This window comes from Pongo pygmaeus, chromosome 12 (genome assembly GCF_028885625.2).
Source record: "Pongo pygmaeus isolate AG05252 chromosome 12, NHGRI_mPonPyg2-v2.0_pri, whole genome shotgun sequence".
Taxonomy (NCBI): domain Eukaryota; kingdom Metazoa; phylum Chordata; class Mammalia; order Primates; family Hominidae; genus Pongo; species Pongo pygmaeus.
In genome coordinates, this window is record NC_072385.2 from 51,083,756 (window position 1) to 51,098,321 (window position 14,566).

The window sequence follows — 14,566 nt, forward strand, 5'->3', positions numbered from 1 at the left end:
TTTATCAAATTACAGTGTCACCTTATAACGTGATCATAGTTAAAAAGTGACATAAGTTGTGAGGAGCTCAAATCCAGATTTCAATTATGAAATTACTCATTTGATTGTATTGAAATATGTGTTATTTAAACCTCTATCTGTAACCTATGGGTATATCAATATATCTATATACTAAGGTAATAATCATTTAACCTGGCATAATATCAATTCTTTTAGAAAATATATAACTGAATACTCTTCCTTTTCACAAGAGTAGTGGAAACATCTGATTTATTTGTGAATGCTAAATGTCTAGTACCATGCTGAACTTTATATTTGACCAGTATTCATTGAACAGCAAGAGTAAAAATATAGAATATATAAGCGATGTTCTCAAAAATCTATTAGCAGTAAAATAAAATATTTTTCATATAGTGAAAAACTAATCACCATGATAAAGCAAATTCCAATATAAGTACAGAAATATCATACAAAATATTTTACAGTTTTTAGTTCCATTCCTGTTATGTATGTTATTAAATAAAAATTATAATATTTTAAAGCCTATGTATTGCAGTTAACTATTAGAATTATTCTTGTACATTGAAAACACTAGACAGTAGGGAGAAAACTTAAAAGCATCAGTGAGTAGGGCTCAGTGGCCCATGCCTGTAACCCCAGTACTTTGGGAGGCCGAGGCGGGCGGATCACGAGGTCAGGAGATCGAGACCATCCTGGCTAACATGGTGAAACCCCGTCTCTACTAAGAAATACAAAAAATTAGCCGGGCATGGTGGCGGGCGCCTATAGTCCCAGCTACCTGGGAGGCTAAGGCAGGGGAATGGCGTGAACCCGGGAGGCAGAGCTTGCAGTGAGCCGAGATCGTGCCGCTGCACTCCAGCCTGGGCGACTCCGTCTCCAAAAAAAAGAAAAAAAGCCTCAGCATCAGTGACAATTTATAGCTTCTAGCAAAGCAAGAAAAAATTTGTATTAAAAGTAAACATTTTAATTTGTCATAATTGACATAAAATTTTGGCTATAAAATGAATGTGTCAATCAAGCAAAGAGCCAGTGGCCAACTGGAGGGAAGGCTGTTCAGTTGGAGAAAATATTTGGAACAAGAGCATAAAAATATATGCTTAAAATAAATAATACGAATCATATTTCTGTAGCAAATAGTATACCAAGAAGACAGAAAGGCTTTCACTTACAGGTAGGTGAGATTTCAACAACTCTACATGATTTTTTTTGTCATGGTTTTCTGTAGATTGAAAGCCATCCTGAGGCCAAATATGACTCCTGTTTTGACACACAAACACACACACACATAGAGCATAGTATTATTTGTATATTGAAAATAAATGACTTAGAATTATCTTTACTCCATCCTCCAAATGATGCAAATTGTAAATCTCAAAATATTTTGCAAGTTTCATTGAAAGTGTTATTCCCTTGGAAATTCAATCAACTAATGTTAAAGTCTTTAAGAGAGAAACAGAAAACATGGGGCTTACATTTAAATTGAGAGAAAAATATTTTGCTACAGAGCTAGACTATCTGCTTTTTTCCTCCCCCATGAGTCTTTTAAAGAAGTAACTACATTAAAACTGCTGTTCTATTTCTTGTCTGAAGATCGATTACTGAGCAGGGTGGATTATGGAAATTTTTGTTCAACTTAGCATTGAAAATTTCTAAACTGGCATTTCTACATTTTTTACAACTCTATTAAGGCTTTTGGGAAGTATTTATGCCTGAAAATTAGATATGGTGCATTTGAAAATAGAAGATTTTCTCCCATGTTTTTTTAAACATATTTGTTAAAAATTTATCTTACTAAAGTCAGTATGTTTATGAGTAGTTTCAAGAACATGAAAAATAAAAAATAGTTTTTTTGTTAAAAAAATCAACATATAGTTTTTTGTTAAAAGATAATATTTAGTTAATCCTTTGAAAATATGGAATTGTGGTATTTGTGCTCATACTTTGTACAAAGATTGCATTTATTTAGTTTTGTAAATATTAGAGATATTTTAATTATTCTCATTTTGTAAAATTGGCAATAAATGATGAAATTGCTATAAAAGATAATGTTTTAAACAATGACTGTTAATTATTAGTTTTTGAAACCAGATATTGAAAATGTTTTGCTAAAATTTAGTAAAATAACCAGTCTTATAATTTTCTTATGCAATACCTCTCATTCTATCCATGCACTCAGTCTGTTAGCTAGCATAGTCACTCTTTTCTATAGAAGGATAATAGTTATTGTTAATAAAAACCTGAAATGCTGCCAAATTTTTAAGTGACACATCTCGAAAGAAATATGGATATGTTTGGGAATGCATTAACTATTCTGTTTGCTTTATCACAATTCTTGAAAACCATGTGTCTGTGAATAATAATTATATCTCTATTGGCAGAGATATTCCTGTTTTTCATTATTTTATTACATTTTAATTTATGTCCATATTAAAAATACTTTCTAGTAAAACCCAGATTATCTGGGGGAAAAGGATTTAATTAATTTTAGGATGAAAAATATTAAGTTCCAACAAGGGGTAGAGGTATGCTTTGGAGTGAACCTCTCCAAAAATTTAGCTATGTTTGATGGCCTCCAAATCCTATAGTATTAATTGATGGAAAGAGGAACTTAGCCTCTAAAATGGGTGGTCATAAACAGACCTCTCTTCTAGCCCCTACAGACTGACCAGTCTTAATGAATTCATGGACTGCATCTTCCTAAGCTTCCCTGCAAAGGTGAGCAAGTCAGAGCCCTTAAACCAAAGTTAATGACCAAATCATTTAGTCTGGTCAATAATAAAACAATAATAATAAAAGATTTGTCAAATTGTCTTAATAATGATTTGAACTACCCATGGCCATGGGTAGTTACCATGATTCATCAAGAGTTAACTGCAATCAACTGTCTATTTGTTTCCTGCAAATGAGTTTAAAATTCATGTAGGCAGGAAAAATTATTTGTTGTGCCCCAGAACATATCACAAAACTTTTATAAGTGTCAGGAAAGACTAAGTATCTGTTAAACATGCGAACAACTAACCTAATGAATGAATGGAAGGATGTGTGAATTTACAAATCTTTAATGCAAATAACTTGACTGAATAATGAAGATGTTACCTTATTTATAGAAATTAGTTTACAATTCAGTATTCTACAGGGGTCTGCAATAATTTAAAAAATAATTTCAACTTTTGTTTTACATTCAGGGAGAACATGTGCAGTTTTGTTACATGGGTATATTGTGTGATGCTGAGGTTTGGGGAATGAATGATCAACCAGGTAGTGAACATAGTACCCAATAGTTACTCAAGTCTTTCGTCCATATTTCCCTCTCCCCTTTATTGTCCCCAGTGTCTATTGTTGCCATCTTTATGTCCATGTACAACTTATGGGAAAGATTAAGTGGGTTAGCTCCTACTTATAAGTGAGAACATGTGGTATTTGGTTTTCTGTTCTTGTGTTAATTTTCTATTTATTTTCAATGAACAAAATAGACCAAACAGTGATCTCCCCTGGTACTACTGGGTAAAATGATATAGTCTCTAATCACAGCAGTCTGATTTCCCAATGGTTTCCAACACCATGATGTCTCTGATTTCTAGTTATGTAATGAGTTCTGCAATGGTAACTTGACTTCATTATAGTCGAAATATGAATTTAGGGTTTGGCAAAGGTGTGCAAGGCAGGAAGGGAGGCTAAGAAAGAATACATAGCATCTTATATTGGAAATCAAGCAGAGCAATTATTTAATGTGTCTTCTAGGTATTCCTTCTCAACAATGCTTCAGTAGTTTTAATGGATTTATTAAAATTTATTGAAATATTCTTTTTTGACTCTTTCTTATCATACTATAATAGTTATTCTCTGAGTGTGGACACAAATCTGAGAGATTGTTCTGAGAGATTAAACTTTTATAATTCTCATCAACTAATTTCCATGATTTCCAACAGTTTCTTCACCAGTGTATGATGTTCTTGGTAGAAAACACATGACAGCATTACATATTTATTTTGTTTGAATGAAGCTATACATGTTTTTTATTCATTTACTAAAACCTTTTCTCATGAGTCATTGCAGTTTTCCCTTAATAAAGAGCTCACTATCTAGAGGTCTTAGCTTTTCTACAGGGCCTGACCTGCATGTGATATTCTAACATTATCCTGGAAAGATCTGCTTCTACTGAGACTTATTTCCACTTGCCACTCTATAGGATGCACTTCTCTATGGGCTAGAGTCCTTATCATAGATACTTGCTGTCATTATTAGTGCTAGTGTTATTCCAATGGAATAGACAATATTTTGTCAACCACTTGTAGGAAGCTATGACAGAAACAGTTATGAGCTAAAATGGCAAAAAGAGTTTTAACAAATAGGTCTGACTTCTCCACTTAATCTTTCTCATCTGTTGTATGCACAGGACAAAAATTTCAAGAGGGTAGAGGAGTCATGAAAGGTAGGATCCTGGGTCCCTGATTTCCCATGCTAAGCAGGAACACCAGCACTGTCCTGATTTATAAACAAAGAATAAATGTCTATTATGTTAAGCCACAGAAACTTGGGGATTCATTTGTTGGATTATCGAGTATTTCTCTAAATAGTCTGATTGACTATAACAGTCTATCTTTCATCCATACTATTAAATATTGGTTTTGAGCCACATTTTGATAAGCTTTGAATCATTCAGTTGAACCGTGATGTAGAATCATGGATTCCCATGATCACCCTCTTATCTCCCTTGCTTTGAAGATGTTATCTTCTTGCTATTTTGCTCTGTTTACATGTTTCACTGTGTTCCATCTGGTTAGGTATAAAGTGTTCTACTTGGGGCTGGGCACAGTGGCTCAAGCCTATAATCCCAGCACTTTGGGAGGCTGGAGTGGGCACATCACTTGAGGCCAGGAGTTCAAGACCAGCTTGGGCAACATGACAAAACCCCGTCTCCACTAAAACTTCAAAAAATGAGCTGGGCGTGGTGGTGCATTGCTGTAATTGTATTCTAAAGACACAAGGAAGAAGGAAATGGCAAAGCTTAATACTTACTGGTTGGTAAAAATGCACCAATGTTGCAATCATACATCAAGTTAATCAGTAACATATTCTTTTCAGTGTAAAAAGGTTAACAAACTTTTACTAAGTCATCTCTGAATATGGGGGCATAATAATACCCTAAGCCCTTTGAATTCTGTTTCTTAGGGGTATTCCACAAGGAAACTATCTATTACAAAAAAAGTTTTTCTCAATACATTTCCAGGCACACTTTGAAAAAGAGTACAATTATGTAAGTTGTTTGAAAATAAAAGAGAGCGACTCTGCCATTTGCCACAGGATGGGTGGAACTAGAGGACTTTATGTTAAATAAAATAAAAATAAAACAGACATAGAAAGGAAAATGGTGTATGATCTCATTTATATAAGGAATTTTTTAAAAGTCAAATATACAGAGATAGAAAATAAACCATAGTTACCAGGGATGAGGGTGGAGGGGAAGGAAATGAGAGTGTGTAGGTCAAAGAATACAAAGTAGCAGATACATAGATTGAACAAGTCTAGATATCTATTGTATAATTTAAAGCTATAGTTCATACAATTGCATTGTATTAGGGATTTTCTTTAATAAGTAGGTTTTAACTGTTCTTGCCACAGAACCATAAAACTAAGTGAGATGATAGACATTTAACTTGCTTCACTCTAGTAACCATTATACCATTTAAAAATATATCATCTTGTATACCTCAAAGATAACCAATATACATTTTTTAATAAATCAGGTTTACTTACATTTTATGATGTGAGGTAAAACTAACTTAAAATACATTTACTAAGCTTTATTATTAATTGTATTATTTGTATTCAATGTTTTTCTGAATAAAATTTAGTTCCTTTTAATCAAATTGTTTAAAATGCTTGGTGTAGTCTTTTATTGAAAACAGAACCCATTCTGCTGTCATTCCTAAGCACTGGTTAAAACCAAAGGGCTTCTGACTTGTTCTAAACTGAAATGCAACATGAAGCTTTGTTTAATTTTTACACTATACAAAAATGCCACTGTAAGCTTACAGCAAATGTGTACTTGAAAATACGGATATGGATATTTATTCAGTACATTATTTGATAGGAAAAAAGGAGACTCACATAATTGCTTCTCAGGAAAAGAGCCTGGTTTATTCATACAATAATTATACCACATTGAATTTCACATGAATAACCTATAACTGTGTATAACAACAAATGCAATCATATTTTGTGATTTATACAAGTTACTTGTACTTACATACGGTATGAAAGGATTTAGAAAATTTTTAAGTACACAGAAAAAATAACATTGTTTAAAAGTGCATGCCTATGCATGAAACCTACATAAATAATGCATAAAACACAAAATAATGGGTTATAAACAAATTTAAAAACCCTAAATTTTAAAAAGTTTAAATGCTCCTAAAATATACAAATGTAGGTATGAACAAAGGAAAAGAAATCCCCTATATTTAGGTAGAATGATTCAAGGTTATAAACATCATAAGTCTCTTTAATTTGTTTTATAGAAGTTTAATTTAATGATTTATAATTTATAAATTGTATAGATTTATAATTTATAAATTGTATAGATTTATAATTTAATGAGTTCTCAATAAAATCACCAACTAGCTCTTTTCTAGAATTAGACTAGTTGATAATAAATAGGCAACATAGATATGCAAAAATTTGGAAAAACTCTGAAAAAGAAACATAAGAGAAGTTAGCACTTCCAAACATTAAGGCATTCTGTGATGCATTTGGTTATGAGTTAAATTGCAAGCCCTCTAAATATACGCTCAAGCCTTAAATCCCAGTACCTGTGAATGTGACCTTAAGTGGCAACTGAGTCTTTGTATATGTAATCAAGTTAAGATTAAGTCATACTTAATTAGGGAGGGCCCTTAACCAGTAACATTACAGTCCTATTATAACGGTGAGAAGAGACAGATTCAGGCACACCAGAAAGGAGCTAATGGAAGATATACAGGACAAAGGCCATCTGATGAAGGATGCAGGGTTTGGAGTGATGCATCTTCAAACTAAGAAATGCCAAGGATTGACAGAAACCATTGGAAGCTTGAAGGCTCAAGACTCAAGGAATGATCTTCCCCTGGAGCCTTCAGAGGGAGCATGGCACTGCAGACACCTTGATTTCACATTTCTACCCTCCAGAATTATAAAGCAATGCATATCTATTGTAATATGTCTCCGAGTTTGTGGTAATTTGTTATGGCAGGGTAGGAATTAATACACATTTATAATTAAACAGTATGGTGCTGGTATAGGAACAGACAGAAAACTACATTGTAAAAGAAAGTCTAGAAATAGTACCATAAATATATGAAAATGTAGCATATTGGAATGTAGCATATAAAAATCTCTGGAGCAAAGATGAATTTTAAAATAACTGGATAGCCTATTTTGAAAAATATAAAATAAAATGTTTTATATTTTATAGAGTAAAATATAAACACAGTTATCTAGCAAATAAAAGTAATTTAAAAATGAAACCATGCAAGTACTCAAATAAAACAAGGGTGAATTTTAAAAATCTGTATGTAAGAAATGGTGAACTTATTATAACTCAAAACCCCAAATTAAAAAAAAAGACAGCAATTTTGACTACATATATATTGATATAGTCTGGCTGTGTATCCTCTCCATATCTCCTTTTGAAGAGTAATCCCCAATGTTGGAGGTAGGACCTGGTGGCAGGTTTTTGGATCATGGGGGGCAGATTCCTCAGGAATGGCCTCGTGCCATCCTCACAGTAATGCATGACTTCACACAATATCTGATTGTTTAAAAGAGCATAGCAATTCCCCTAACCCCTCTTGTTCCTGCTCTCACCATGTGATATTCTGGCTACTCTTTTGTCTTCCACTATGAGTTAAAGCTCCTTGAGGCCTCACTGGAAGACAGGCAGATGTTGGCATTACACTTCCTGTACAACCTAAAGAACCATGAATCAGTTAAACCTCTTTTCTTTATAAATTATCTAGCCTCAAGTATTTATTTGTGGCAACTCAAAAATGGCCTGACACAGAAAATTGGTAGCAAGGTGTAGGAAGTTGCTGTAAATATACCTGAAAACGTTTAAGCAGCTTTGGAACTGGGTAATGAGCAGAGGCTGGAAGATTTTGGAGGGCTCAGAAGAGAACAAGAAGGTGAGGGAAAGTTTGGAACTTCTTGGAGACTGATTAAATGATTGTGACCAAAGTGCTGATAGTGATATGGACAGTAAAGTCCAGGCTGATGTAGTCCCAGATGAAAATGAGAAATTTGTTGGGAACTGGAGTAAAAAATTATTCTTCTTATGCATTAGCAAAGAACTTGGCTGCTTTGTGCTCATGTCTTGGGGCTTTGTGGAAGTTTAAACTTAAGAGTGATGATGTAGGAAATCTGGTGGAAAAAAATAATCTAAGCAGAAAAGCATTCAAGATGCAGTCTGGCTGCTTCTAACAACCTGCAAACAAATATGAGTGCAAATAAATGACTTAAAGTTGGAGTTTATAATTTAAAGGGAAGCAGAGTATGAAAGTGTGGAAAATTTGCAGACTGGCTCTGTGGTGAGAAAGAATCCAATCAGGCTGTGGAGCTACCACTTGCTAGAGATGTTAACATAATTAAAAGTGATCCAAATGCTAACATTCAAGACAATGAGGAAAAGTCCTCCAAAGCATTTCAGAGATTTTCTAGGCAGCCCCACCCATCATAGACCCAGAGGCCTAGGAGTAAAGAATGGCTTTAGGTATCAGGCCCAGGACCATGCTGCACTGTGTAGCCTCTGGACACTACTCCCTACATCCTGGAAGCTCCAGCCCCTGCCTCAGCTCAAAGGGCTCCAGGTACAGCTCAAGGCCATGCCTGAGGGTACCAGCCATAAGCTTTGGTGGCTTCCACATGGTGTTAAGCCTACAGGCACACAGAATGCAAGAGTAAAGGAAGCTTAAGAACTTCTGCTTAGATTTCAAAAGATGTATGGGAAAACCTGGGTGCCCTAGCAGAAACTTGCAGCCCATACAGAGATACTCCACTGGTGCAGTGCCAAGAGGAAATATGGGATTGGAGCCCCCACACAGAGTGACCACTAGGACACTGCCTAGTAGAGCTGTGGGAAGGAGACCACTACCTTCCAGATCCCAGAATGGTAGCCCCACCGGCAGATTGTACCCTCTTCCTGGAAAAGCAAAAAGCACTCAACTCTGACTTGTGAGAGCAGCCATGTTGGTTGCATCCTGCAAAGTTTCAGGGGAAAGGCTGCTCAGGGCCTGGGGAGCCCACTCCCTGCACAACTATATCCTGGATGTAAGACATTGTGTCAAAGGAGGTTATTTTGGAGCTTTAAGATTCACTGACTGCCCTATTGGGTTTAGGACATGCCAGGGGCCTATTGCTCTTACTTTAGGAGGATTTCTCTCCTTGGGGATGGGAATGTTTACCCAATGCTTGTACCACCATGGTATCTTGGAATAAAATAACATTTTTTCGTATGTTTTACGGAAGGAACTTGAGTCCTAAATGAGACTTTGGACTTTTGATTGATTTAATGCTGAAATAAGTTAAGATTTTGGGGAAGTATTGGGAAGGCATGATTGTACTTTATAATGTGAGAAGAACATGAGATTTGAGGGCCAGAGGTATGATGATATAGTTTGGATGTTTTCCCCCTCCAAATCTCATGTTGAAATGGAATCCCCAGTGTTGGACGTGGGCCCTGTGGCAGGTGTGGGGATGGACCCTTCATGAATGCTTGGTGCCATTCTCACAGTAAAGAGTGACATCACAAGATATGTGGTTGTTTAAAAGAGAATGGCACCTCCCCTTTCTCTCTCTCTGGCTCTCTCTTGCCATATGATACTCTGGCTCCCTCTCTGCCTCCTAACATGAATAAAAACTCCTTGAGCTCTCACCAGAAGCTGAGCCAATGCTGGTGCCATGTTTCCTGTACAGCCTGCAGGACCATGAGACAATTAAAACTCATTTCTTTATAAATTACCCAGCTTAAGATATTTCTTTATAGCAATTCAAAGATGGCCTAACACATATATTGATATATGAATATAGTTAATTGTGAGATAAGAAGCATGATGATCAGAATTAGAAGATAACCAACAATTAGGAAAAACATTGTAATATATATTATAGATAAACAAATCATAAATATAAATAATTATTTTTAAAGGTGCCGAAACAAAAGACCATAGAAAAATGGGAAGATATAAGAAAAGAATTCACAAAAAATGATATAGTGATTCTTATACGTATAAGAAAAAGTACTGCTTCAAGCATAAGGTAAATGAAAATTTGAACTACACTGAAATAACATTACTCAAAAGTTATATAGTCAAAAATTGAAAGCTTGACTCTGTTGGCATATATATATATATATATGGCCTATGCATATATATTTATATATGTATATAAATATATATATGCATAGGCCATATATATATATTTAATGGAAATGAAATACTATATGTATGCTTCTGATAAGATTGTGGCAATATCTATAAACTATCTATTAACTTACTTTTTGGAATTAATTTTCTAAAATATGCTTTTTGAAATAAAGTTTAAAAAATAAAAACTTATTAACAAAGTTATTAATTAAATAACTATTTGTAATTACAATGTTTGGGAACAATAAGCTAAATTACCATACTTGGGAAATCAGTGAATTATTGAGAAGCTGTAAAAATAAACATAAAATCTCTCTGAACATATACTGAGTCATTACCAAGTTACATTAGAAATTGAAAAAAGGGGGGCCAGGCTTGGTGGCTCACGCCTGTAATCCCAGTACTTTGGGAGGCCAAGGTGGGTGGATCATAAGGTCAGGAGATGAAGACCATCCTGGCTAACATGATGAAAACCCGTCTCTACTAAAAAAATGCAAAAAAATTAGCCAGGTGTGGTGGTGGGCGCCTGTAGTCCCAGCTTCTCAGGAGGCGGAGGCAGGAGAATGGCGTGAACCTGGCAGGCAGAGGTTGCAGTGAGCCGAGATCACGCCACTGCACTCCAGCCTGGGCGACAGAGTGAGATTCCGTCTCAAAAAAAAAAGAAATTGAAAAAAGGAAAATATGCACACATAGAGACATACATGACAACCCAAAGGGATAAACTGTCAAATCATACTTAACAATAATTAGAGCTCCTACCCAGTATTAAGTTTGCTTTATCAGTAGTTTCAAGAATACAAGTAGTCACCAGGCATATATAAAGCAAGGAAAAAAACCTAGGATAGACAACTTTGCTTTCCATGCATATCATACCGCTTTAGAATCATTCAGACTTTATATACGAGTTCATTAAGTACAAGAGGTGATTGCATGCACAAAGGAAGCTTTTTGGTTCAGGATGTATCTCCATTTGATATTCCAATAGTTATACTGCTGTTAATGTGACATTTTCAAGAGAGCCACACTCCATACATTCATGTATTCTAGGTTTTGTTTAATATAAGCAATTCTATCCAGATATGGTAAAACTTTTCCATAGATAAGATTTTTTTTCCATTATAAAGCATCATTAGCGTGTTTTCCAGGATGTCTCTCACCAACATATTTAAAATGTGATTTGTCTTGTCCACCTTACTTTATCTCCTGCAGCCATGAGGCAGCCATTGCACACATACACACTTACATACGCACACATATATCACACACACACAAAGCCTGCTTGGGTGGATTAATAAGCTTAATTATTAAAAAACTGAAGAGAAAAATTAAATGGGGCAACTAATAAATTTGGTTCCCTTCTAAGTGATGGATGAGAAGTAGGGAAATGGATGATAAAGGGAATTATATTTCTCTGAAGATTAACTATGTTTGAAGACATATTTTTATATTTTTTAAAATTAAATAATGAGATTGAGAGCATGCTTAAATTTGCAATACAGAAACAAAGTAATACTATTGTATATGTAATTGATAGCAAAATTACACAGAAGAAAATGGGAAAATAAGCAGCACATTTTCTGAATACATACTTCTAACCAAATAATTCGAGTGGAGTGTATTTTAAAAACAAAAATGCCATAAAAACCCACTTAGATAAATGGCTAATTGCAGTGTTGGAGCAAGAAAAATACAGGCTGAACCTGAAAATTCTTGCTGTGCCAGAAAAAAATAAATTATGAAAAAGAAGAAAACAAAAAAGGATGGAAGCTTATCAAACATTCCAATAAGCCAGCTTAGAAACACTACTGCAGGCCAAAATTGAGTACAGTTTTTGAAAACATTTATTATAAGACTTTGAATTTTAAAGAATTACACTAAAATAAGTGAGTATCCTCAAACAATTGAATAGGGTTCAATCATATAAAGGAACAAACTACTGATGTATACAACAACCAAATGAATCAACAAAACATCATGCTAAGTGAGAGAAAACAGACGCAGAAAACTATATGTTCTATTATTGCATTTACATAAAATTCTAAAAGAAGAATAATGATAGTTACAAAGAGAAGATCAATGGTTGTCTGGGGCCAGAATAATTACTATGATGCTTATGTAACAAGAAGCAAAGTGATTTTGAGATTGTGTAGGCTTTAATAACTACATATATATATGTAAGTGTATAAAAATAGCTTATTCTATTTGTAAATTGTTTTTTTAAAAATCATATGTACAAAGAAATAGCTAGTATTTAGGGTGTTTACTATATTCCAGGAAGTATTCAATGAGCTTTATAGATACTAGCAAAGAATTCTAGCAAAAAAATTCTGAAGATTCTATTAGTATATCATATTAGAGATAAGAAAACATAGGCACATATGTATATAAATGAAAAACCGTATGTATATAATAGCTACTTTAATTCGTAGAGAAAATGATATTCCTGGAAATAATAAATTTTTAATTTTCCTGACTTACTTACATGAAAAAAGAAGTATCAGAAAAAAGGCATGCAAAAAAAAAAAATAAGTTTGTAATAACAAGACAAATTCAGGAAGAAATCTTAAGATGAATAAAATAAAACAGAAATTTTGGAATTTTTTGAAAATCAAAGAAATAGATCAAAATTCAATGCATTTAGTAATAAGGAGCTGTGGCTCTTTTTTTAAAGAGATAAACTTTTTAAAGAGAGAATTAAAGACTTTTTAAGTCTAAATTGCGATAAGAACAATATTTAATATATCTAGCAGAAAAGAATTAATTGCTTGAATTGTTTGGTAGCATTTCTAAACTCATGAAAATAAAAGTTATTTTGAAAATGAAAGTTATTTACAATTGAAATTTTAAAGGCTTGTGATAAAATTTGACACCTCTTCATGTTAAAAATTCTCAAGAAACAAGATAGTGATGGAAAACCTCAAAATAATAAGAGCCATCTATGAAAAATCCACAGCCAACATCATACTGAATGGCCAAAAGCTGGAAGCATCCCCCTTGAAAACTGGCACAAGTAAAGGATGTCCTCTCACCACTCCTATTCTACACAGTATTCAAAATCCTGGCCAGAGAAATTAGGCCATCCTAGAAATAAAGGGCATCCAAATAAGAAGAGAGGTCAAACTATCCGTTTGCAGATGACATGATTCTATGTCTAGAAAATCCCATATCCCATAGTCCTGAAACAAAAACATCTTTCACTGATAAAGAACTTCAGCAAAGTCTCAGGATACAAAATCAATGTACAAAAATCACTACATTCATATGCACCAACAAGAGCCAACCCGAGAACCAAACCAGAAAGGCAATCCCATTCAATTGCCACAGATAGAATAAAATACCTGGGAATACAGCTAAGCAGGGAAATGAAAGATCTCTGCAAAGAGAATTGCAAAACACTTCTCAAAGAAATTGGAGATGACAAAAACAAAAATTCATATGCTCATGGATAGAATCAGTATCATTAAAATGGGCATACACCTAAAGCAATTTATAGATTCAATGCTATTCCTATCAAACTGCCAATGACATTCTTCAGAGAATTAACAAAAAACTATTTTAAAATTCATATAAAACCAAAAAAAGAGCCCCAAAGAGCCAAGGTAATCCCAAGAGAAAAAAACAAAAAGGCTGGTAGCATTACATTACCCAACTTCAAACTATACTACAGCACTACAGTAATCAAAGCAGCACAGTACTGGTACAAAAACAGGCACATAGACCAATGGAATAGAATAGAGAACTCAGAAATAAGGTCACTCACCTGTGACCCTCCGATCTTTGATAAAGTTGACAAAAAAAAGCAATGGAGAAAAGACTCCCTATTCAATAAATGGCGCTGGGATAACTGGCTAGACAAATGTAGAAGATTGAAGCTGGACTTCTTACTTACAACATATACAAAAACCAACTCAAGATGGATTAAAGACATAAATGTAAAATCTAAAATTACAAAAACCCTGGAAGACAGCCTAGGCAATATCATTGTGGACATAAGAATGGGCAAAGATTTTATGACAAAATGCCAAAAGCAATTGCAAGAAAAGCAAAAATTGATGAATACAATCTAATTAAACTTAAGAGCTTCTGCACAGTGAAAGAAACTCAACAGAGTAAACAGACAACCTACAGAATGGGAGAAAAATTTTGCA